General features: G+C 39.8%; 1 pseudogene across 1 annotated transcript; it reads left to right on the top strand.

Moving 5' to 3' along the window:
• Positions 1–656: 656 nt before the first annotated feature.
• Positions 657–16,803, top strand: LOC147918058 (guanylate-binding protein 7-like; annotated as a pseudogene). Its single transcript, XR_015556105.1, has 9 exons — positions 657–849; positions 3,340–3,466; positions 5,557–5,662; positions 5,865–6,062; positions 10,616–10,861; positions 11,795–12,075; positions 14,177–14,389; positions 15,320–15,422; positions 15,758–16,803. The product of XR_015556105.1 is annotated as a guanylate-binding protein 7-like (transcript).
• The last annotated feature ends 6,617 nt before the right edge of the window (positions 16,804–23,420 follow it).

A 23,420-nucleotide genomic window follows, 5' to 3' on the forward strand; every position in this document is an offset into this window, starting at 1 on the left:
CCCTGACTACCCTCTATGTAAATTCAACCCCCAACACTCCCTATCCCCACTCCCCGCTTATTTTCTTCTGAGCATTTACCATCGTCTAATATACAGATGTGTATTTTGCTTCTTTGCTTTCTTTAGTATCTGTCTCCTCCCACTAGAATAGAGCTCTGTGAGGCAGGAGTTTGTATCCACTTTGTTCGCTGCTTGATACTGAGCACCTAGAACAGTGTGCAGCACGTGGTAGGTAGTCAATAAATATTTGTGAAATTGATGAGGGACCAAATCATTCTGGAACTCCTGAAATCTTCTCTGGCATTCTTCGTCTCCTTCACGTCCCATTCTGCTTCTCCTTACCCCCAAAATGTTAACGTACTCAAGGCTCCATCATCAGCGGTTTGTTTTTCTCATTCTATTCATTTTATGCATGAAGTGGGCAAGGTTGTTTTAGGATTCATTTGAGGATCAATAAGACAAGGTACATTAGGTGTCTGTACCAGGCCGTGACACTCGAGGCTAAATACTTATCTTTTAGAAACATACAAAATAGAGAAAATGGATAAATAATTTCCATAAGCAAAAAGCTGACATGCAGGTTACTTGTATAACAATTAGAGACGATTTGGGGATCCTGTATTCTACTGAGTTCTTCCTCTGGGTTGTAGCTTACCATGGCATCTGGATACGCCATGATGAGCCCCATTTGTCTTGAGCAAAACCAGAAAAATCAGCTGACAATAAATCAAGAAGCACTAAAGATTCTTGACGACATATCACAGCCTGTGGTGGTGGTGGTGGCCATTGCTGGGCTCTATCAGACAGGGAAATCCTACCTAATGAACTGCCTGGCAGGACAGAGCCATAGTGAGTGTTGTCCTGGGGCTGGGCCATACGCTTGGAAGCAGTAATAGCACAGGCTGATCACACCTCCTTTAGGGTCATCTTCAGCAAGTGATGAAGAAAACTCCTCCCATGGGAGAAAACTTCTAATTCTCACTGCAAAATTTATAACTTTAACCCCATCTGTCCATAAAATTTCACCCTTCTGCCCAGTAATGAAGAGTTCCCCAGTGCTATCAAAAGATCCACCACATTGGTTTTTGTGTGTGTGTGTGAGGAAGATCAGCCCTGAGCTAACATCTGCCAATCCTCCTCTTTTTTTGCTGAGGAAGACTGGCCCTGGGCTAACATCCGTGCCCATCTTCCTCCACTTTATTTGGGACGCCGCCACAGCATGGCTTGCCAAGTGGTGCGTCGGTGCACGCCCGAGATCCGAACCAGCGAACCCCGGGCTGCCGCAGCGGAGCGCAAGCACTTAACCGCTTGAGCCACCGGGCCGGCCCCCACCACATCGGTCTTGACCCCTAACCACTCTCAGCTGCTCAGGAGCTCAGCTGCAGCAACTATTCCCTTCCTTTCTCCTGCGTCACTTTTGACCTATACTACAGGGTCATTTCATGCGGCACTCAAATATTGTTTAATATGTTCTGTTTTTAAAAAGGGGTAGAAGGAAGAAGAGGAGCAGCACCCCTGTATATCTCATATCTCAATGGGGCTAGCATCCAATATTTTTGCTTCAATTCATAGCAAAACTTTGATAAATTATACCTCATTTTCTTTCTCTATTTAGTCTTTCTAATAAGTTAACTATTAAACATTCAGAAGAGTTCATAGAACATACATGTACAATTAAGTTAATAAAGTGATCATCTGTGTAATCACTGCCCAGATCAAGAAATAAAATATTACCAACACCCAAAAGCCCAAATCATTGTCTTTTTCTTTCTTTTAGGGAATTTTTGACCAGCAGTCAGGAAGCACACTTTCCTTGCCTTGCCTAAATTAATTAATAACTCAATTTTGAAGGATTAAAGATTGAGGACCCTAAGGGAGATATGATTCAAGGAACCTCAACAATGTCCTGTTTTATTCTACTCAAGATAATATCAGGTTATAACGAGGTGATTTCTCGTTGTTGATAATGTCCCTACCCTCAAAATGCTTTAAAACACCTGAATTGTGACTCTACCACTGCACTCATATCACAGGAATAACAAAAAGAAAGAGACTGGTGTCCAGTCAAGGTCCATGAGCAGAGCCAGGCCACTACTCTCTCTCCTGCGTGATGACTTGCTTTGCCTGTTTTCATGACTCATGACTGAAAGTGATAACATCCAATTATACCATGTCCTATTTCGCTGGGGGAACTAGGAGTTCAGATTACTCTGTATTAATCAGCAAGCAATCAAATACTACCACGATATAGAGGAGTACAGACCATCTCAGGCTTTATACCCTCTCTGTGGAGAACACACCTGGTGTGGAAATTGAATGGCCTGAGTCATGCAGAACCATGCTCCCATTGGTAATTTATCAAGTCCATTTCTATCCTCGGTTGAAGGAAGCGTCAGCATATGGCAGAGGGTCAAAATCTTGGACTGTTGGACAAGATATATCACTGGCAGATTCCTGGGCATATACTTCATATCCTCTCCTCCTGTGGGTTTAAGACTTTGGAAAGAGAGGCAAGCAAGTGTCACAAGTCTTCTCTGCTTTCCCTTCTGTTATATCCCCATCCGAGGCAAAGAACAAAAAACTCATGATTTGCTTAAAAAGGAGAAAAGAAATGAGGAAAATACAGGGAAGAAATGAAGGAAAGATTCCAACAAAAGCTGATGTATCAGACCAGGTCCCGGCAGGACACAGACGACCTACTCAAGGGGCAATTTAAGAGTGTCTAACGCAGGGACTATTTACAAGGGCATAAGCAGGGCAAAGGGAATCAATGAGGAATGAGGAAGCACCCAAAGAGTGGCAATAAAAACGGCAGGTAGCTATTATAAATCCTACAGCCAGAAGAGGCAAGCAATGAGTGGACACCAGAACATGGCAAAGAGCAGAGCTATTCGGTGGAGCTAAATGAAAGGAGCTGTGACCCAAGGTAGTGGAGCAGAGGCACTGGGACACTGTCGCTCACCAGGGTGGAACCTAGGGGAACACACACCCACTTCTGGTCTCCTGCTGGTGCCTCCCACTGGTTGAACTCCATCAGAAATTGGAGTACAAGGGATCTCTTCAGTGTCAGATAAAAATAGAAAGGTTAATAGAGTTTACATTAGGTCTGCAGGGTGACATAGTTTGAGCCATTGATGGTATGAGATGAATAGAGGACACAAAGTATTTCTTGAGAAAGTTCTTAATATGCATAAAGATTGGATCAGCTGTCCTTGCTGAAATGGAGCAACCCTCCTCCCAGACAGGCACTTACATTCTGACATGTTGGATAACTATAACCCGTCAACAGCCTGGACTATCTGCTGTGACTGTATGTTGCTTTCTCTTCTTTCTTTGCATGTTTCCATCTGGGCTCCACTGTGAGGTCTGAAACCAAGGGCATCTGGGTGTGGTGTGTACCCCACCCATCCAAGCCAAACCACATCCTGGTCCTTCTGGACACGAGGGCCTGAGCAACATGGAAAAGGTAAAACAGAAAGGCTCCTTTGCTCTTGATATTCCCCTTACATTTTAATTTGCCACCTCAGTTCAACTTTTATGACATATCCTGTAAACTGCAAATCCATTTCTGAATAATGAGGCTAAATTCTGTTCCTTGAATTTACTTCCTTTTCAAGCTTAATACTTTGGTAATTAGAGCCAGATCTTCTTATTTTTAACACTGGAGTGAAAGATACAAGTTAACAAGTACTCATCATGCAGCTGAACTCCAGGGCTTTGTGTTACATCCTATGATAGTGCAGTGAATGTGGTGAGGCCCAGAGCCTACCTGGGGGTAAGGAAATTAGCAGTGTCATCAGTATAGGGTACCATGGATACAAAAAGTGAGAATGTAACCCAGTCATTCAGGTTAAGAGAAACATCTTGGAGGAAGCTTTAACCCTTGAGATAAATGGGCTCTAATAGTTAAGGTGTGTGGAGTTGATGGGGTTGGAGGTAGGAACCATGAAAACAGAGTTTCAGTGAAATAATCTATTTAAATCATCTCCAGAAAAGCTTCAGCTACAGCAGGAACATTCACTAAAGTTTTAGTTCAAGTCTCTGAGCATCAGAGAATAATTCTTCATTGACATCTATAAAAACATGAGCTAGACCTACCAAAAGCATTGCAAACGGCCTAATTTTAGATATTTTACCTTCATAGTGTTCGTTGCAATCAGTCTTTTCTCCTTATTTTTATTAGTCTGAGTCTAAATTGAAAGTAGCAGCAGTGGATCTTTGGCTTCCATTACTGCAAAAAGAGTTGGGGCATGAATTCAGAAATTCTGAATTTAAAAATTCAGGTTAAAGTACTCAGTAATCCCCTCAGTGTAAAGCCAAAATGGCTTATGGATTCCCAGTAAACTATAGTTTGCATAAACCTTCTCCTTTTTATCTAATTTTTTTGGCCAGGGAACCAAAACACAACAAATTGTAAAGTGGTGGCAGCAGAACTACTTGCTGCCCTTACACCTGTAGTGTATTCAGGTCTTCCCTAACGCTGTTACCATGTCACTCACGACTTGCCCTGACTCTCCTTTTAAGCCTCATCTATTCCCACACACATAACCACTACTTCAGTCAGATAAAATAACCCTGTAATACCTTTAAATGACTACACTGTCTGACAATTCTGATTGGCTTCTGTTGTCCTTCCACTTATGATCCCTTTATCTCCACAATTCCACATTCCGTCAATTATTTAAAGCCCAGCTGTTTTCATCTAATGTCATCGTATTGCTGTCAGACATAATCACTTGTTGCTCTGAATTCATATAATACTTTTCTGGTTTATTGTCATTCCACCTTTGTCTTTTACGGCATGACATTTGATTCCATTCCTGGCAGAGTTTATCATCTTGGAGGCATTTGTATGTTGACATGTATATCTGCCCCTCCAGAAAGTCATCTCTCGAGAGCAGGGACTGTCATATGGAACTTTATATCCACACAAGCAATGCCAGTTTATGGCATTTTGTACAGACACAAGGAATAGTTGGTGAATTTAAGTGAATAGCATTTGTGTCCCTAATACAGCCCATAATCAAGAAATATTTGCAAAGGAATCATTGCCCACTTATTATTTTTTTTTTTTTTTTTTTTAAGATTTTATTTATTCAGTTTTTTCCCCCCAAAGCCCCAGTAGATAGTTGTATGTCATAGGTTCACATCCTTCTAGTTGCTGTACGTGGGACTCGGCCTCGCGTTGGACGGAGAAGTGGTGCCTCGGGGCGCTCCCGGGATCCGAACCCGGGCCGCCAGCATCAGAGCGCGCGCACTCAACCGCTAAGCCACGGAGCCGGCCCTGCCCACTTATTATTGCACACTTTCCTTGTTCTATGCTGTATTAAATATTTGACATACATTTCCAGTGTCGTTCACTTCTGTAACAGCTAAAGAAACTGAAGTCCTGAGAGTGGTCAATGTCAATACCCAAAATGAGGTTTGAATTTAGCATTGTCTTCAAAATTTATGTTATTTGTCCTACTATTGTAGTACAGCCGACATAGTGAATGAACAACTGAATGAGTGAATGAAGAGTAGACTCCCAAGTCCCTGCTGTAATGTACTTTCTAGGGTGACTCTAAGAATGACATGTGGATCTTTACACTGGCCGTGCTTCTGAGCCATTTGTCTACAACAGCATGAGCACCATCAACCACCAGGCCCTGGAGCAGCGGCAGTATCCTTCCAGGAACTAACCACTGTATTTTATTGAGTTTCCGGGAATGGCAACTGAGACAGTTTCTTCCTTCTTGTGACTCATTTCTCCTGGTGGAGGAGAAGAGGACACAGGGCAAATGGGAATGTTTTTAAACTTGTTTCTGGGTGTGATCTGGAAATTGTGGTGTAGAGCACTTCTCATTCCTTCGCTAAGATCCCAGCTATGTGACTGAACTAACAAAGCTAATTAAGATAAGATCCTCTCCCAGCTCTGGCGAAGTAGATGACTCAGCCAAGTTTGTGAGTTTTTTTCCAGACTTTGTTTGGACTCGTGTGGGATTTCATGCTGGAGCTGGAGTTACACGGACACCCCATCACTTCTGATGAGTACCTGGAGAATACCTTGAAGTTGATTCCAGGTATCAGAGCATGGCCTGGGTGGTAGAAGGCTCAGAAGGGGATAGGATCAACTAAGCCCTGTCATTCAGCACTCGATGTCAACCTTTATATTAGATTGGATTGAGACCCATGCTAAAGTTATTGGTGATTGACTAGAGGGTATGGTTTCAGTCATTATTATTACTTGAAAAACTCTAGCAAATTGAGTTTAAGATCACTGAGGAAACTTAGGATGCAATATAGGACCAAATGATTTTAGAAAAATTGATACCATGTAGAAAAAGGCTCACATACTTGTATTATATATTAAGTGTTCTTCCTCTTCTATTTCAAGCAAAATAACCTATCTGATTGGAAGTTGGTAAACACAGAATCACAAGGTAAATATATTTTTGAAATATATTTCACACAGTATATTTCTCTAACCCACACAGTTACAGCCTTCATAGGCAGGATATTTATACTCTAAATAGTTAAAAAAAAAAAAAATGAAAGAAAGGCATTGACATGTCCTTCCAGTAAGACTGTCAAATCCTTCATTTGCTCATTCTCGTAACATCACCCTCTTCGTTCTACAGCCTTACACAGTATCGTCATGTTCATATAATAAATTCATTACATGGATTATATTCAGCAGAGAGGATAATGAGTCATACCTAGAAGCAAAGTTTATTTTTGTTTATTTAATCATGTATTTATTCTTTCCACAAATATTTACTGAACAGCTAGAATATGCCCAGAACCCCTCTGTGTGACATTGTCATGTCTGATATAATCTGATATAGAGAACTGGTGAGGTCTGCAAGGTACATTTAGGTTAACCTTATTGTTTTGTGATGTCTGCTAAAGGAATCTCTAAACATATTTCTAATGTGTGTATGTATGATTTTTCACTCTGATTTTATAAAGCTTTTCTTTACTTACTCAGTATCATCTGTCCTCTACATGGTATTGTCCCCAGCAATATCATAAATATCCTTATTTCTTTTTTTTAAAATATTTTGTTTATTGCAGTAACATTGGTTTATAACATTGTATAAATTTCAGGTGTACATCATTAAACTTCTATTTCTGCATAGCTTACATCATGTTCACCACCCATATACTAATTACAACCCATCACCACACATATGTGCCGAATTATCCCTTTCGCCCTCCTTCCTCTCCCCCTTTCCCTCTGGTAACCATCAATCCAATCTCTGTCTCTATGTGTTTGTTTATTGTTGTTGTTATCTACTACTTAATGAAGGAAATCATATGGTATTTGACCTTCTCCCTCTGACTTATTTCACTTTGCATAATATCCTCAATCTCCATCCATGTTGTCACAAACGGCTGGATTTGATTGTTTCTTATGGCTGAGTAGTATTCCATTGTGTATATATACCACATCTTCTTTATCCATTCGTCCCTTGGTGCGCACTTAGGTTGCTTCCAAGTCTTGGCTATTGTGAATAACACTGCAATGAACACAGGGATGCATGTATCTTTACGCATTGGTGTTTTCAAGTTCTTTAGATAAACACCCAGGATTGGATGGGCTGGATCATATGGTAGTTCTATCCTTGATTTTTTGAGGAATCTCCATACTGTTTTCCATAGTGGCTGCACCAGTTTGCACTCCCACCAGCAGTGTATGAGAGTTCCCTTCTCTCCACATCCTCTCCAACACATGTTGTTTTCCTGTCTTGTTAATTATAGCCATTCTGAGGGGTGTGAGGTGATAGCTCATTGTAGTTTTGATTTTATTTCCCTGATAGTTAGTGATTTTGAACATCTTTTCATGTGCTTGTTGGCCATCCGTATATCTTCTTTGGAGAAATGTCTGTTCAGGTCTTTTGCCCATTTTTTAATTGGGTTGGTAGTTTTTTTGTTGTTGAGATGCATGAGTTCTTTGTATATTTTGGAGATTAAGCCCTTATCAGATGTATGGCTTGCAAATATCTTCTCCCAATTGTTAGGTTGTCTTTTCATTTTGTTGATGGTTTCCTTTGCTGTGCAGAAGCTTTTTAGTTCGATGTAGTCCCATTTGTTTATTTTTTCCATTGTTTCTCTTGCCCGGTCAGACATGGTGTTTGAAGAGATGTTGCTAAGACCTATGTCGAAGAGCGTACTGCCTATGTTTTCTTCTAGAAGTTTCACAGTTTCAGGTCTTACATTCAAGTCTTTAATCCATTTGGAGTTAATTTTTGTGTATGGTGTAAGGTAAGGGTCTACTTTCATTTTTTGGCATGTGGCTGTCCAGTTTTCCCAACACCATTTGTTGAAGAGACTTTCTTTTCCCCATTGTATGTTCTTGGCTCCTTTGTCAAAGATTAGCTGTCCATAGATGTGTGGGTTTATTTCTGGGCTTTCGATTCTATTCCATTGATCTGTGTGTCTGTTTTTGTGCCAGTACCATGCTGTTTTGGTTACTATAGCTTTGTAGTATATTTTGAAATCAGGGAGTGTGATACCTCCAGCTTTGTTCTTTTTTCTCAGGATTCCTTTAGCTATTCGGGGTCTTTTGTTGTTCCATATAAATTTTAGGATTCTTTGTTCTATTTTTGTGAAAACTGTTGTTGGAACTTTGATAGGGATTGCACTGAATCTATAGATGGCTTTAGGAAGTATGGACATCTTAACTATGTTAATTCTTCCAATCCAAGAGCACGGAATGTCTTTCCATTTCTTTGTGTCTTCTTCAATTTCTTTCAGAAATGTTTTATAGTTTTCGGTGTACAGATCTTTCACCTCTTTGGTTAAGTTTATTCCTAGGTATTTTATTCTTTTTGTTGCAATTGTAAATGTGATGGTATTCTGAATTTCTCTTTCTGCTACTTCGTTGTTGGTGTACAGATATGCAACTGATTTTTGTATGTTGATTTTGTATCCTGCAACTTTACCATATTCGTTTATTACTTCTAAAAGTTTTCTGGTGGATTCTTTAGGGTTTTCTATATATAAAATCATGTCATCTGCAAATAGTGACAGTTTCACTTCTTCCTTCCAATTTTTATTTCTTTCTCTTGCCTGATTGCTCTGGCTAGGACTTCCAGTACTATGTTAAATAGGAGTGGTGAGAGTGGGCATCCTTGTCTGGTTCCTGTTCTTAGAGGGATATCTTTCAGTTTTTCACCATTGAGGATGATATTAGCTGTGGGTTTCTCATGTATGGTCTTTATTATGTTGAGGTACTTTCCTTCTATACCCATTTTATTCAGAGTTTTTATCATAAGTGGATGCTGTATCTTGTCAAATGCTTTCTCTGCATCTATTGAGATGATCATGTGATCTTTAGTCTTCATTTTATTAATGTGGTGTATCACGTTGATTGATTTGCAAATGTTAAACCATCCCTGCATCCCTGGAATAAATCCCACTTGATCATGGTGTATAATCTTTTTAACGTATTGTCGTATGCGATTTGCTAGTATTTTGTTGAGGATTTTTGCATCGATGTTCATCAGTGATATTGGCCTGTAATTTTCTTTTTTTTGTGTTGTCCTTGTCTGGTTTTGGTATCAGGGTAATGTCGGCTTCACAGAATGAGTTAGGGAGCTTCCCCCCCTCCTCAATTTTTTGGAAGAGTTTGAGAAGGATAGGTATTAAGTCTTCTTTGAATGTTTGGTAGAATTCACCAGGGAAGCCGTCTGGTCCTGGACTTTGATTTTTGGGGAGGTTTGTGATTACTGTTTCGATCTCCTTACTGGTGATTGGTGTATTGAAATTCTCTACTTCTTCTTGATCCAGTTTTGGAAGGTTGTATGATTCTAAGAATTTATCCGTTTCTTCCAGATTGTCGAATTGGTTAGCATATAGCTTTTCATAGTATTCTCTTATAATCTTTTGTATTTCTGAGCTGTCTGTTGTAACCTCTCCTCTTTCATTTCTGATTTTACTTATTTGTTCCTTCTCTCTTTTTTTCTTGGTGAGTCTAGCTAAAGGTTTGTTAATTTTGTTGATCTTTTCAAAGAACCAGCTCTTGGTTTTATTAATTTTTTCTATTGTTTTTTTGGTCTCTATTTCATTTATTTCTGCTCTGATTTTTATTATTTCCCTTCTTCTACTGATTTTGGGCTTTGTTTGTCCTTCTTTTTCCAGTTCCTTTAGGTGCATTGTTAGATTGTTTATTTGAGATTTTTCTTGTTGTTGAGATAGGCCTATATTGCTCTAAATCCTTATTTCTACCATTACTTTACTTTAGAGCCCATATTTCATTTCTGATATGAGAACTGTAATATCAGAACAGTATTTCTGACAATTTCTTGGATTAATCTATCATTCAACAAACATCTAATACCTGGTCGATGTACTGCACACCACGCAAGGGCTAGGGAAACGATCATAAGTTTCTTCACTTGGGATGGATGCCTCCCTTTCCTCCCCAGAAGTAATTTCTTCACCTTGACTCTGTACCAAAACAGGGTTTTCCATGCCTTGAGTAGATGATCATAAGGTTGATTTGCATGATTTAAAAAAAGTAGATTTACAGGCACAGGAGTTACAATGAGGCAAAGATCCCTGGAAATGAAAGTCCTCAGCCCCCTTGCCTGAAGGCTGTCTCTTTAATGATCTTTTTCCATCTCTGCAGGTGACAATCCCCAAATCCAAAATTCCGGCATGTCTAGAGAATGTATCAGGAAGTTCTTTCCAGAATGAAAGTTCTTTGTCTTTGACCGGCCTACAAGTGCTGGAAAACTATTACTCCATGTCGAGGAAGCATCAGAAAACCAAATGGAATGGGACTTCCAGGTTCAATCAAAAAATTTCTATTCATGTATCTTCACCAAGGCAAAAATCGAGACCCTAGGAGAGGGAATCATTGTCACTGGGAATGGTGAGTCTCTTTTGTTACAGCATGCCTCTCTGGGGTTCAGTGTGTGTGATGAAGCTTGATTGCTGTCTGGGTTTGTCAGTAATCTTGTTTCCTTCTGTATGTGTGGAGAAGCAGATATTCATGCCACATATATAAATACATGTTCCTTCATTAAAGTTTCCCTATATGAAGGTTTACTGCAGCCTACTGTATATCTCATGAAACTAATAGACTAATAACATAAGCACAAGCAGCTCCTAAGGATAGAAATTTGCATGGTAATGAGAAATCCAATGGGATAAATGTTCCACTGTGAAAATACACAAGATATTTTGTGAATTTACACCAGTTAGAAAATAAATCGTATGCCATGAATCCCAGCTAGCTCGTTGAAAGTTTGAGGAAAAAATTTAAATTTAATCTTATGTATAGGGCTGGCTTCATGGACATCTGACCTCAGTAGTCACACAGTGCCCTGTGCGGAGGTGGACCCAAGCTTGGTTTAATGTTTGTGTCACTGTCCTGAAATTTTTGATGAATTTTTTACTTGGGGACCCATATTTTCATTTAGAAATCATGCTCAAAAATTCTGTAATTTATTTACTTGTGTAATAAGCTCTTTTTTATTTTGTTACAATGCAAAACTGTTCTGGGAAACCCTTGAACATATTAGTTGAGATTATTAATTTATAATGTGATGAATTTGGAAACCATAAAAGAGAGAGTGAGTAGACTACAGAGTGATGTTATTACAAGGAAGAGGATTCGTGGAACAGGAAGGAAGAGGAGACCAGGAGGAGGAAAAGGAGGAAGATAAAGAGGAGAAGAAGAAAGAGAAAATGCAAAACTTCATTTCAATAACATTTTGGTGAGTTTTAGAATGTGGATCTTTATAGCTTATAAAATAATGAGTGACAACTTTCGGTCTGTTCCCTAATATTGTGTGTCATTCAGAACTAGCGACTCTGGTGGTGACCCACGTAGAGGTCATCAACGGTGGAGCAGTTCCTTGTGTGGAAAATGCAGTGATAACTCTGGCCAAGTGAGAGAACTCAGCAGCTGTGCAGACGGCAGCTGACCACTACAGGGAGCAGAGGGCCCAGCAAGTGAGGTTCCCCACAGACGCACTCCAGGAGCTGCTGGCTGTGCATGCGGCCTATGAGGGGGAAGCCATTGCAACCTTCATGGAGCACTCTTTCAACAATAACAAGCGAGAGCACCAGAAGAAGCTCATGGTAATGTGCCTTAGCATATATCCTTTCTGACTCCTGTCCTTCTAGAATGATCCTTGACTCCCCTTTTTTGACCTCATGATGCATGTGCTTCTCCCTATAAAAAGAGCTTGGATTCTTATGAGTGACAGGTCTCTACAGGCTACAGTTCATCCTTTTTCTAAAAAATTGGCTCTTATTTTCTAATATGGCAAAACAAATTACTATGTGCCATTTGTTTCCTTGTTCGTGCCATCAAGTCGATTCTGACTCCTGGCAACACTGTGTGCAACAAAGCGGAACCCTGCCTCGTCTTCTTGCACCATCCTCTCATCTTCCACCACTGTATCAGACAATGCTCCACTGCTATTCACAGAGTTTTCACAACCAATTTTTGTTTTCAGAAGTGGGTCGCCAAGTCCTTCTTCCTAGTCTGTCTTAGTACAAACAGCTTAAAATAACACACCTATTAGCTCACACTTCTTCAGGTCAGCTCCCAGCACAAGGTTTATGGGTGCTCTGCTCAGTGTACCACAAGCTGAAAACAAGGTTCAGATGGGCTTATATTATATGGAGGCTCTGGGGAACACCCTCTCCACCTTCAAGCCAACAACGGCGCATCATATCCTTCTCTTGTTTCTAATCTCTCTGACTACCTTCTCTGCCACCAACTGGAGAAAACTGCTTTTAAAGGGCTCCTGCGATTAGGTCGTGCCCACATGGCTAATTTCTTATCTCCATTTCTTAAAGATGACCTGTGCCATATAAAATAATCTAATCACAGGATTAATATTCATCATAGTCACAGGCCCAGGGACTGTGTAGAGGGTAGACACCAAGGGAGAAAACTCTTAGAGGGCATCATAATTCTGCTTACCATAAGCACCTTAACCAAACGTTTGTGTTTGAGTCTGTCTTTCACCATCCTACAGGTTACAAAACTTTCTCAGTTCATATAGAAGAAAGCCAATTGGATTGTAATTTACAAGTACAGCAAAAAAATTTCTGTTTTTATATTTTTGCACATTCAAATCCTCATTAAAAGAATTCATGAAAGATTCAAAACTCTGTTCAGAGAACACCTGACTCATTAATGAGCAGGTGATTTGCTTTGTTGTTAAGTGTTGTCAAGCCAATTCCAATTCCTAGTGACCCTGTGTACACCAGAGTGAACCTTGCCAGACGCACCATCATTTCATGTTCCATCGCTATATCATACAATGCTCCGCTGCAATTCATAGGGTTTTCATGGCATATTTTTCAGATGTGGGTGGCAAGATCCTTCTTCCTAGTCTGTCTTAGCCTGGAAGCTCCAGTGAAACCTGTGCATCATGGGTGACCCTGCTCATATTAGAAACACCAGTGGCATAGCTTTCAGCATCACAGTAACATGCAGCTACCACAATATAACAACAAACACACGGGTGTTGTAGTTCCTTGACCGGGAAACAAACCCCCAGGCACAGTGGTGAAAGCACCAAATCTTAACTGCAGACCACCAGGGCTGACTTGGTGATTTGCTATGTATACATTTTTATCCATAGCAACTCAAGTTTGCAGAGGAAAGTCTACTTCCAGTCATATAGAGGTTGCTCATTGAAGATAGATGGATCACTGTTACTCCTACTACTGCTAAAAGAGCAATGGATAATACTGTATTGCATATCGAAAAGTTGCTAAGAGAGTAGTTCTTAAAAGTTCTCATCAAAAGAAAAAAGATTTTTGTAATAATGTAAGGTGACGGATGTTAACTAGGCTGATTGTGGTGATCTTTTGGCAATGTATACAAATATAAAATCATTATGTTGTACACCTGAAACTGACATAATGTTATATGTCAATTGCACCTCAATTATAAAATTAAAAGGAACCATGGAGTTCATGTCTATCAACTCCATCATTTCAAGATCTTGAGCCTGAGCCCAAGGGAATTCAGGGACTTTCCACAGGTCACACAGAGAATTGATCTAAACTGGGGCTAAAACAAGCCTCTTGACTCCCTGTCTATTATTCCAGGTCCCAGTCTCCCCTCATACCATCAGATTAGGTCTTCCAAGACAATCACACCTGGACCTTCCCTTCTAACAGCTTCTTCCTATTGGATTTCTCCACACTTCCCTGGAAGGGCACCATATAGAAAAAGAAGGAGAATTTCTTCCTGCAGAATGCAGAGGCACCTGTCAAATATTGCTAGGCTGAACTTAGGCAGATTTCAGGGCCCCTGATGGAAAGCATTTTGAGAGGAACTTTCTCTGTGCCTGGAGGGCACAATCTCTACATGGAAGCAAAAAACAAGGTTGAATGGGACTATGAGCTGGTGTCCAGGAAAGGAGTTAAGGTGAGAAATAAGGGAAATGGGAAAGAACAGCACAGTGGAGTCAGATGGTCTTTGTTGGTTCTTTTGAAAATCTCAGACCAGAGCACCATTTGTGGAGAGAAAGCACAGCATGGTGATATCACTACATTTTTAGCTTTTATATCCACAATTAGTTAGATACTCTTAATAAACCAGAAATATTTCTTTCCAAATATAGGATTTATTATCAGGAATCCAGAAGAAAGAAATATTCCTTTCATTTAGCAAACAACACAATAGTTTTAGTGCCAAGTATAGGGGGTACATAATTAAAGAAACAACGTTGTTCTCAAGAAGCTTATGATCTTACCTGAGAAGGACAGGTGAATAATCAATTGGATATGGCGGGATAATGGTTATCATACAGATACACACTGGTAGTGATGGTCATGATGATGATGATGGTGGTGGTGACAGTGATGGTAATGGTGATGGCTGACATATACTGGGCTTTCACTTCCTAAATTAAGTATATTCTTAGATGGTGTGTTTGGGTTATCAATTTAACCCTGAGTTAGGTACAACTGTCACCCTCATTATAAAATTGAGAGATGTGATGCACTGAGAAGTTAATAAATTGCCGAAGAACACACAACCATCAAGTGGCAGGGCTGGTAGGGCAGCTCTAGAACTGGACATATATGTGGTTGTCTGTAACTTGGGGAGGGTGGTAGGTGGTCTCATTAGGAGATGAAGCTGAGAGCTAGGAGAGAGGCTGCTCTAGAGAGTTTTCACAGCTCTAAAAAGGTTGGAATTAGTTTAGACCACTGAAGCAAAGGATCCACAGTGGGATAGTAAGAAGGATGAAGAATTTACAGGGTCCAATTTGCCATTTTATTGAACAACAATTTCCCCAGCAAGAGACTAGATCTTTGTTGTCTGATGAGTCTTTGTTCCTTGTTGTTTCCTCAGGTGAACAAGGTCCTCCAGAGCTTCCTGCAGTCACTGGCAGCAATAAAGGAATCCATCCTGCAGGCAGACAAAGCCCTCACTGATGGGGAGAAGGTCATAGCAGGTACAGGATTAGGGCTTGGCTCACAGCAGGGTGGGTAGGTTCCTGCAGTTCCCCCTGACAGGTGTGAGAGCAAAACCTTCCTGAAACAAGAGGCTTCCTCTACCTTGCAATGCACACTCTGCTGTATCTGAAAATAACCCGAGGAGTTTGGGTTGTTCATACAGTCAATCAGTGCCTTTCCATCACATTCTAAAATGTCCTTTACTGGCGTGGCTCCTAGGAGAATTCAGAGATTCCTCTCTGCCAATTTAAAGTCATTTTAGTCTCTGATCTCAGGAGGGTACAGCTCTACATAACTGTTATTTGCCTCCCTCTGTAACACCATTGTGGAACAGCTGAGCATGCCAAGAATCAGGCAACTGAGAAGGAACAGGAGCTGCTAAGACAGAAACTGAAGGAACTGCAGCAAATAATGGAGGCTCAAAATAGAACCTTCCAAGAACACATAGCCCAACTGCAAGAGAAGATGGAGAGGGAAAGAGAAAACCTCCTGAGTGAGCAGGAAAGGATACTGGAACAGAAGCTGAAGATAAGTCTACACAGAGCCTGGGCAGTGCCTGATGGAGAAACACTAGTCCCTCAGGAAGAGAAGAAGAAAAATTTTAACCAAATCAAAATTTTAACCCTCATGATCCTGGAGGGAAATCCAAAGGCATGTGATTCACTGAAACATCAAATAAACATGGATTGTGCTGAAGGCCTAAATCTATAAGACTCCAGCACCTTCTGTAGCTTTAGAGTTTGGAGGGCACAAATAACACGCCTCACGCTCCCGGACTGCTGTTTGTGGTGATATAGGGTCTCTTTGTGTCCCCAAGTGAATAGGACCTTAGTCCTATAGTCCTTAATATGCTTAGTACAATCTTGAAAGAGACCTGAAATAGATCCATATGGTCTTGAGAGTATCATATTGTGCCTGATGGGAAATATGGGGTGCTGAAAGCTCTAAAACTTGATGCACTTGCTTCCAGGTCTGCCTGATTCATTGTATACACCTACAGTAAAATGCATTGTTTGTTCCAACTTTAAGCTTGATGACCAGTGTTCTATAGAGAGTCAACAGTTTCCATCGTTAGAAATGTGTGGTCATGCTACCTCGGTGGAACTGAGAATTCATTAGAATTCAATCTATATTCCACCTCCAAGTGCATCCTTAGAGCTGGAACACATTACTGAAAGAGCTGTCGGGCCTCACCTAGTGCCAACTCCTCTCTTCCTCCAGTGATATGGTGCTGAGGGATCATAGGAAAATGTAAACCATAGATGCTCCCACTACTCAGGTGGAAATATTGGACAGACTCCTCAAAGAGTGTTCTAGGGTGATAGAGAAATAGACACAGGTGCTTAGCTGCTGAGGTTGTTAAATACAAAACCCTGATAACTGGGGATTTTCAAAAGTAGGCTCTCTTCTTTTTACAGGTCCCAAAAGAACTACTTACTGAGGGATTTTAAAAGAAATCTGAAGAGTTAAGTAAAGAGATAAATGAACTAAAAGAAGAGATTGAAAGAACTAAAACAATGGGCCTTCAAGACATTCACAGATCCTTGATGCAGCTAGCAGAGTGTTAGCTACCTGTGCTACCTGAGCCTTGTGGCTTCTGAATTGCATTTTCCTGATGATTAGTGATGTTGAGCACCTTTTCATATATCTTTGATCATTTGTATGTGTTCTTTGGAATAATGTCTATTCAGACCCTCTGCCCGTTTTCTAATCAGATAGTTTATTTCTTTGCTATTGAGTTGTATGAGTTCTTTATATATTATCAGATATATGATTTCTAAATATTTTCTCCCATTCCATAGGTTGCCTTTCATTGTGTTGATGGTTTCTTTTGCTGTGCAGAAGCTTTTTAGTTTGTAGTCCCATTTATTTTTGCTTTTGTTGCATTTGCTTTTGGTGTCAAATCCAAAAAATCATCGCCAAAACTGATGTCAAGGAGCTTATCACCTATGTTTTCTTCTAGAAGTTTTATGATGTCAGATCTTACATTCAAGTCTTTAATCCATTTTGAGTTAACTTTTGTTTATGGTGTAAGATACTGGTCCAATTTTATTCTCTTGTATGTGGCTGTCCAGTTTTTTCAACACCAGTTATTGGAGAGAGTGCCCTTTGCCCATTGTATATTCTTGGATTCTTTGTCATAAATTAGTTGACCACATATGCATAGGTTTAATTCTGGGCTCTCTATTCTGTTTCGTTGCTCTGTGTGTCTGTTTTTATGCCAATACCATACCATTTTGATTACTATAGCTTTGTAATATAAAGGAGCTTTGAAATCAGGGAGTGTGGAGTCTCCAGTTTTGTTCTTCTTTCACAGGATTGCTTTAGTCTTTTGCAGTTCCATACAAATTTTTTAATTGTTCTATTTCTGTGAAAAATGCCATTGGAATTTTGATAGGGGTCACGTTGAAACTGTAGATTCCTTTGGGTAGTGCGAACGTTTTGACAATATTAATTCTTCCAGTCCATGCACTTTGGATAATTTCCATTTAGTTGTGTCTTCTTCAATTTCTTTCATCAATGCCTTATAGTTTTCAGTGTACAAGTCTTTCCTCTCTTTGGTTAAATTTATTCCTAGGCATTTTATTCTTTTTGATGCAATTGTAAACCGGATTGTTGGGAAGTTTTTGATTACCAATTTAATCTCTTTACTAATAGTCAGTCTGTTCCGATTTTTTACTTCATCCTGATTGAGTCTTCGTAGGTTGTGTTTCTAGGAATTTCTTCCATGTTGTCCAATTTGTTGACATAAAATTGTCCACAGTAGTCTCTTATGATCCTTTGTATTCTGTGGCATCAGTTCTAATGTCTTCTCTTTCATTTCTGATTTGATTTATTTGAGTCCTCTCTCTTTTTTTCCTGGTGAGTCTAGCTAAAGGTTTGTCAATTTTCTTTATCTTTTCAAAAACCAGCTCTTAGTTTCATTGATCTTTTCTATTATCATTTTGGTTTCTATTTCATTTGTTTCCACTCTGCTCTTTGTTATTTCCTTCATCTACTAACTTTGGGCTCATTTGTTCTTCTTTTTCTAGTTCCTTGAGCTATAAAGTTAGATTATTTACTTGAGGTCTTCCCTGTTCCTTGATGTAGGCAATTATCTCTATGAACTTCCCTCTTAGAACCATTTTTGCAGCATCCCATATGTGTTGATGTTTTTTATTTCCATTTTGATTTGCCTCAAAGTATTTTTTGATTTCTCTTTTGATTTTTTCCTTTGACCAAATGGTTTTTCAGTAGCTTGTTGTTTAATCTCCACATGTTTGTGAATTTTCCAGTTTTCTTCTTGTAGTTGATTTCTAGTTTCACACCTTATGGTTGATGCTTGATATAATTTCTCTTCTTAAATTCATTAAGACTATATATTTTAAATCTTTCACATTTACTCTGGAGAGATTGTTAATTGTGTCATTGGGATGCAGTTTACAATGGAGATGGATCAGTTTATATTCAGGGTAGACTTTTTCTTCCTCATCCACATCACCTTTTCAGATATCCTCAGCCCATGCTCTAACTCCAGTTTTTACTCTTGTCATGGAATTGGATTGGAGTATTATGAACTCCTAAAATCCTATTATTTGACTCCATTTTCTCTCTGCATTTCTGTTATGACATTATTTCCTGGAAGCCATTGAGGACAAAATGCCTAGGTAAGAAGTACAAGACAATAGAAGGAAAAAACAAGAACAATTTATTAATACAAAACTATTAATAAACCCCACTATTTAAGGATGCATATCACTCAGAATTCTTCGGTGCAAACAAAATTGGCACTGATTTTTAAGCAAAAAAGAATTTAAGACTATTAACTAGTACACAGATTCTCCAGGATGGGGAGAAAGTCAGACTATATAGCTCTTCAGTAAGGAGCAATACACTCCATACAATGAAGGCATCTCAAGAGAAAACACCACAGAACCTGCCACCTGGCACCATGATCTCCATATCAAATGCCAGAAGCTCTACCAGGGTCAGCTCTGAGGAACTGGACTCTTCCATCTTCACATTTGTAGAAAACCAACTACCCCATGAAAAATACCATCTCTGGGTGACTCATATCTGCATCTAAGTCTCACAGAAGTGGATCCGCTAGGCAGAATCTAAATCATATGCCTCCCCATGGGAGCGTCTAGGAATGAGAGTTGTCTGTCATCTATTTTTGGAAATAAAGACTGATAATGGGGAAAATTTTCATCCACATTAAGGTCATCCACTCTGCCCATGTAGAGCACTGAGTTGGGATGTCCACTTTAAATTGGGAATGATATAAGGGTCTTTTTAATATTTTAATGCACATCACATACAGCACTCTTTTTCTTCATTTTTTCTCTTTGCCATGGTATCTCGATAATACTTTTAATTTTTCCCTGTATTGGTTTGTAAGGTAAACACATCATTACATCCTTTAGGTTACTCTTGACTTTTAACATTTATACAAGTACACTCCTGTCCCTGTCTAACATATTATTTTGCTCTGCATTTAGCTATCATCTTATTTCTACTCTTCAAATTGGGCATTTTTCTTACTTTTTATGAAGTTAATATTCTGTATCTTCTTATGTCTAAGCAGAAAGCAACTTTATCCTTTCTCAATAACTGCCCCTTTAATTTAAATTATAGGATCAGCCTCTCCTCCATAGTTCATTAGTAATTCAAGGAAAACGAATAGTATCCTTTTCAAAATAAAAAAGACATTTTCTATCTAATTAAAATTAAAAATCTCCCTCTTAGATTTGACCCACCCTCCATGCTTCTGCCTTGCCCGCTACCCCCATCCCCCTCTTTCATACAGTCGAGGCCTGACTCAGCTTTACAGGCACACAATGAGGAAGAGGAATGGTTTTATCTTCTCGTTCCCAGCTCTCCTCCCCCCGGGCACACTAGCTCCTGTTCATGATACCTTCCATTGTGTCCATGATGTGCAAGAAATCAGGGGACAGGAGACCCCCTAACATGACACATTAGTAATATGATGTTGGAGCCCTCTGGCGGTGACTTAGGTCCTTTTCCTCTATGAAATGATTGAGTTCTTTGCAGATCCCCCTGCTGGGTCCTTCCACCAGCAGTTTCCTACTGTGGTCCACTTTGACTCCTTTCCTCAAATCCTGACTTCTAGGGATCCGCTCATCCCATGCACTCTCTATGTTGAGGTCAATGCACCTTGCCATGTAGATGTATAGGGCCGAGTTCTTTTCAAGATGATGCATGTCTAGGGCGATGGGCAAAAAAGTGAAGGGAGTCAAAAGGTACAAACTTCCAGTTAAAAGATAAATAAGTTCTGAGGATGTAATGTACAGCATGGTGATTATAGTTAACAATATGTATTGTATATTTGAAAGTTGCTAAGAGAATAGCTCTTAAAAGTTCTTATCACAAGAAAAGAAAATTGTAACTATATGAGGTGATGGATGTTACCTAAACTTATTGTGGTCATAATTTCGCCATATATATGTGTCAAATCATTATATTATACATCAAATTAATATAACATTATATATCAATATATCTCAATAAAACTGAGGAGGTAAAGAAAAAATCCAAGGATTTCAGAAATGCTATTATTCTAGGATATGACCCTAATCCAGTGTTTAATCAAAGCCATTGCCAGTATAAGAACAATTGCAGACTTTAATAAAAACCAATTTTATTAAAAAAAACAAAAAGATGACTCAAGTCTAGAGAATCCCCAGTGATCCACCCAGGAGAAAAATGTATGCACACTGACCTAGCCTGGAAAGGCAGGCTGCTCTCAGCTCTAACCCTCTCCCTTCCTTCTGTTGCCACAAACCACTTCAGCCAGCCTCTGATCTTTAGATGTTTTTAGACATGACTCAGGCACAACTCTCAGTGTCTATAAACTCCAGGGAGCAGATGTCAGCTTTCAAGAGGATCTTTGAAGTTCCAACTCTACTTAGCGATGGAGAGGGAGGAAAAGCAATATCCCTCATCATGCCATTCAGAAGGTATAAGGAGAAGGGGGGTGGGTAGCAAATACACCAATAACTCTCTTCAATGGAATTCTCCACTACTAATTACTTTTGATTAGTCTCTTCACCTCTGTTCACATACACCAAAGTTGGAATTTGGTCTAAAAGATTAATTTGAGAAAACTCAGTTTTTTCCTTTTCCTGTGTATGAACAAACCCAGTTCTTTCCTACTGTGTGTTTCCTCCCTGTGTGTGTCCTTTACTTTCACATAGAACACTTCACTTCTGACACTTCTAGTCACCAAATGTGTGAAGGATTTTCCCCACACCAAGCAATTCTCTGTGACACTAGCTGAGTGTCCTACAATTTAACTCAATTCTGACACTATCTACCCACAGATAGCGTAAGGCCCCACAGGTGAAGGGCTCAGTCCCACAAGATTTCTCTCCCTTCCCCCACTCCCCACCACACACACACTTCACATGCTGGTCGCAAGCCCAGTTATCACCTGTGCCTCTGACCAACGGGCCATAGATTGGAGGTTCCAATGACCTCCTTCCGGGATTTGCTTAACTTGCTGGAGTGGCTCACAGAACTCAGGAAAACATTTATTTCCATTTACCAGTTTATTATAAAAAGATATGATAAAGATTACAGATGAACATCCAGATGGAAGAGATGCATAGGGAAAGGTATGTGGAAAGGGGCACAGAGCTTCCATGCACTCTCCGGGTGCGCCACTCTCCCGGTATCTCCACTTGTTCGTTAACCTGGAAGCTCTCTGAACCCTGTAATTTGGGGATGTTTAGGGAGGATTCATCATATAGTCATGATGGATCATTAATTCCACTTTCAGCCCTTGACTCTTCTCAAGAGAATGGGGGGCAGGGCTGAGAAATTCAAGCTTCTAATCATAGCTTGGCCTTTCCAGTAACCAGCCCTCATCCAGGAGCCATCTGTGAGCCCACCAGAGTTGCCTCATTAGAAAAAAAGACACTCGTATCACCCAGGAAATTACAAGCGTTTCGGGAGCCAAGGGCAGAGACCAATATATATTTTCTATCATCTCACAGGGATACAAAAATGTTTTGCAATCTTAGAAGATTAAGCATAGTGATATTGCGTCTATGGTTTACATTCTTTGGAGCTTTCATCTGTTAAAACTCCAAGAAATGAGAAAAAAATTGCTCTTAAAGTCCTATTACATATGTTTACATGTACCCATATATTTGCTGTTATCTTTCTTCATGGTTACTTACTACACCTCAAGCCTTCCTGTTAGCATCATCTACTTGATCTTGAAATTTGCCTTTTGAAAGCACCTGAGAATTGCTTGACAGGAATAACTGCCTCTGTTCTTGCATATCTAGGAATGTCTTTATTTTACCCTCACAGCTCCTTGATGGTTTAGTTTGCCTGGGTATGAAATCCAGGTTGACAGTTATTTTTTCCCAACACTTCAAAGATACTCCGACCTCACAATTTTTGTTGAAAATCTCGTTAAAGTATGATTCACTCTTTTAAGGAATGAATCATTTGTCTATGGCTGCTTTGACATCATATCATTGTCCTTGTTTCACTATGACGTATCTAGGTATGAATTTCTTTTCATTTGTTTTTAGGATTCACAGTAACTATTTAAGCTGAATATTCATGTCATTAGCCAATTCTGGAAAATTCCAGTTATTATTTCTTTGAATACTTTTCCTCCCTTTCTCTTTGTTTTTTTTTTTTTTTTTTTTAAAGATTTTATTTATTTATTTTTCCCCCAAAGCCCCAGTAGATAGTTGTATGTCATAGTTGCACATCCTTCTAGTTGCTGTACGTGGGACGCGGCCTCAGCATGGCTGGAGAAGCGGCGTGTCGGTGCGATCCCGGGATCCGAACCCGGGCCGCCAGCAGCGGAGCACACGCACTTAACCGCTAAGCCACGGGGCCGGCCCTCCCTTTCTCTTTGGAATGCTACTTAGATCTTCTGATCCAGTCTCCCTGCCTTTTCACATTTACCAGATCTTTGACTCTGTACTGGATTCTTGATAATTTATTGAGAACCATTTTCACAATTGTTATTT

The sequence above is a fragment of the Ceratotherium simum genome, chromosome 2 (assembly GCF_057802395.1).
Source record: "Ceratotherium simum simum isolate JZ-2026a chromosome 2, ASM5780239v1, whole genome shotgun sequence".
NCBI classification, from domain to species: Eukaryota; Metazoa; Chordata; class Mammalia; order Perissodactyla; family Rhinocerotidae; genus Ceratotherium; species Ceratotherium simum.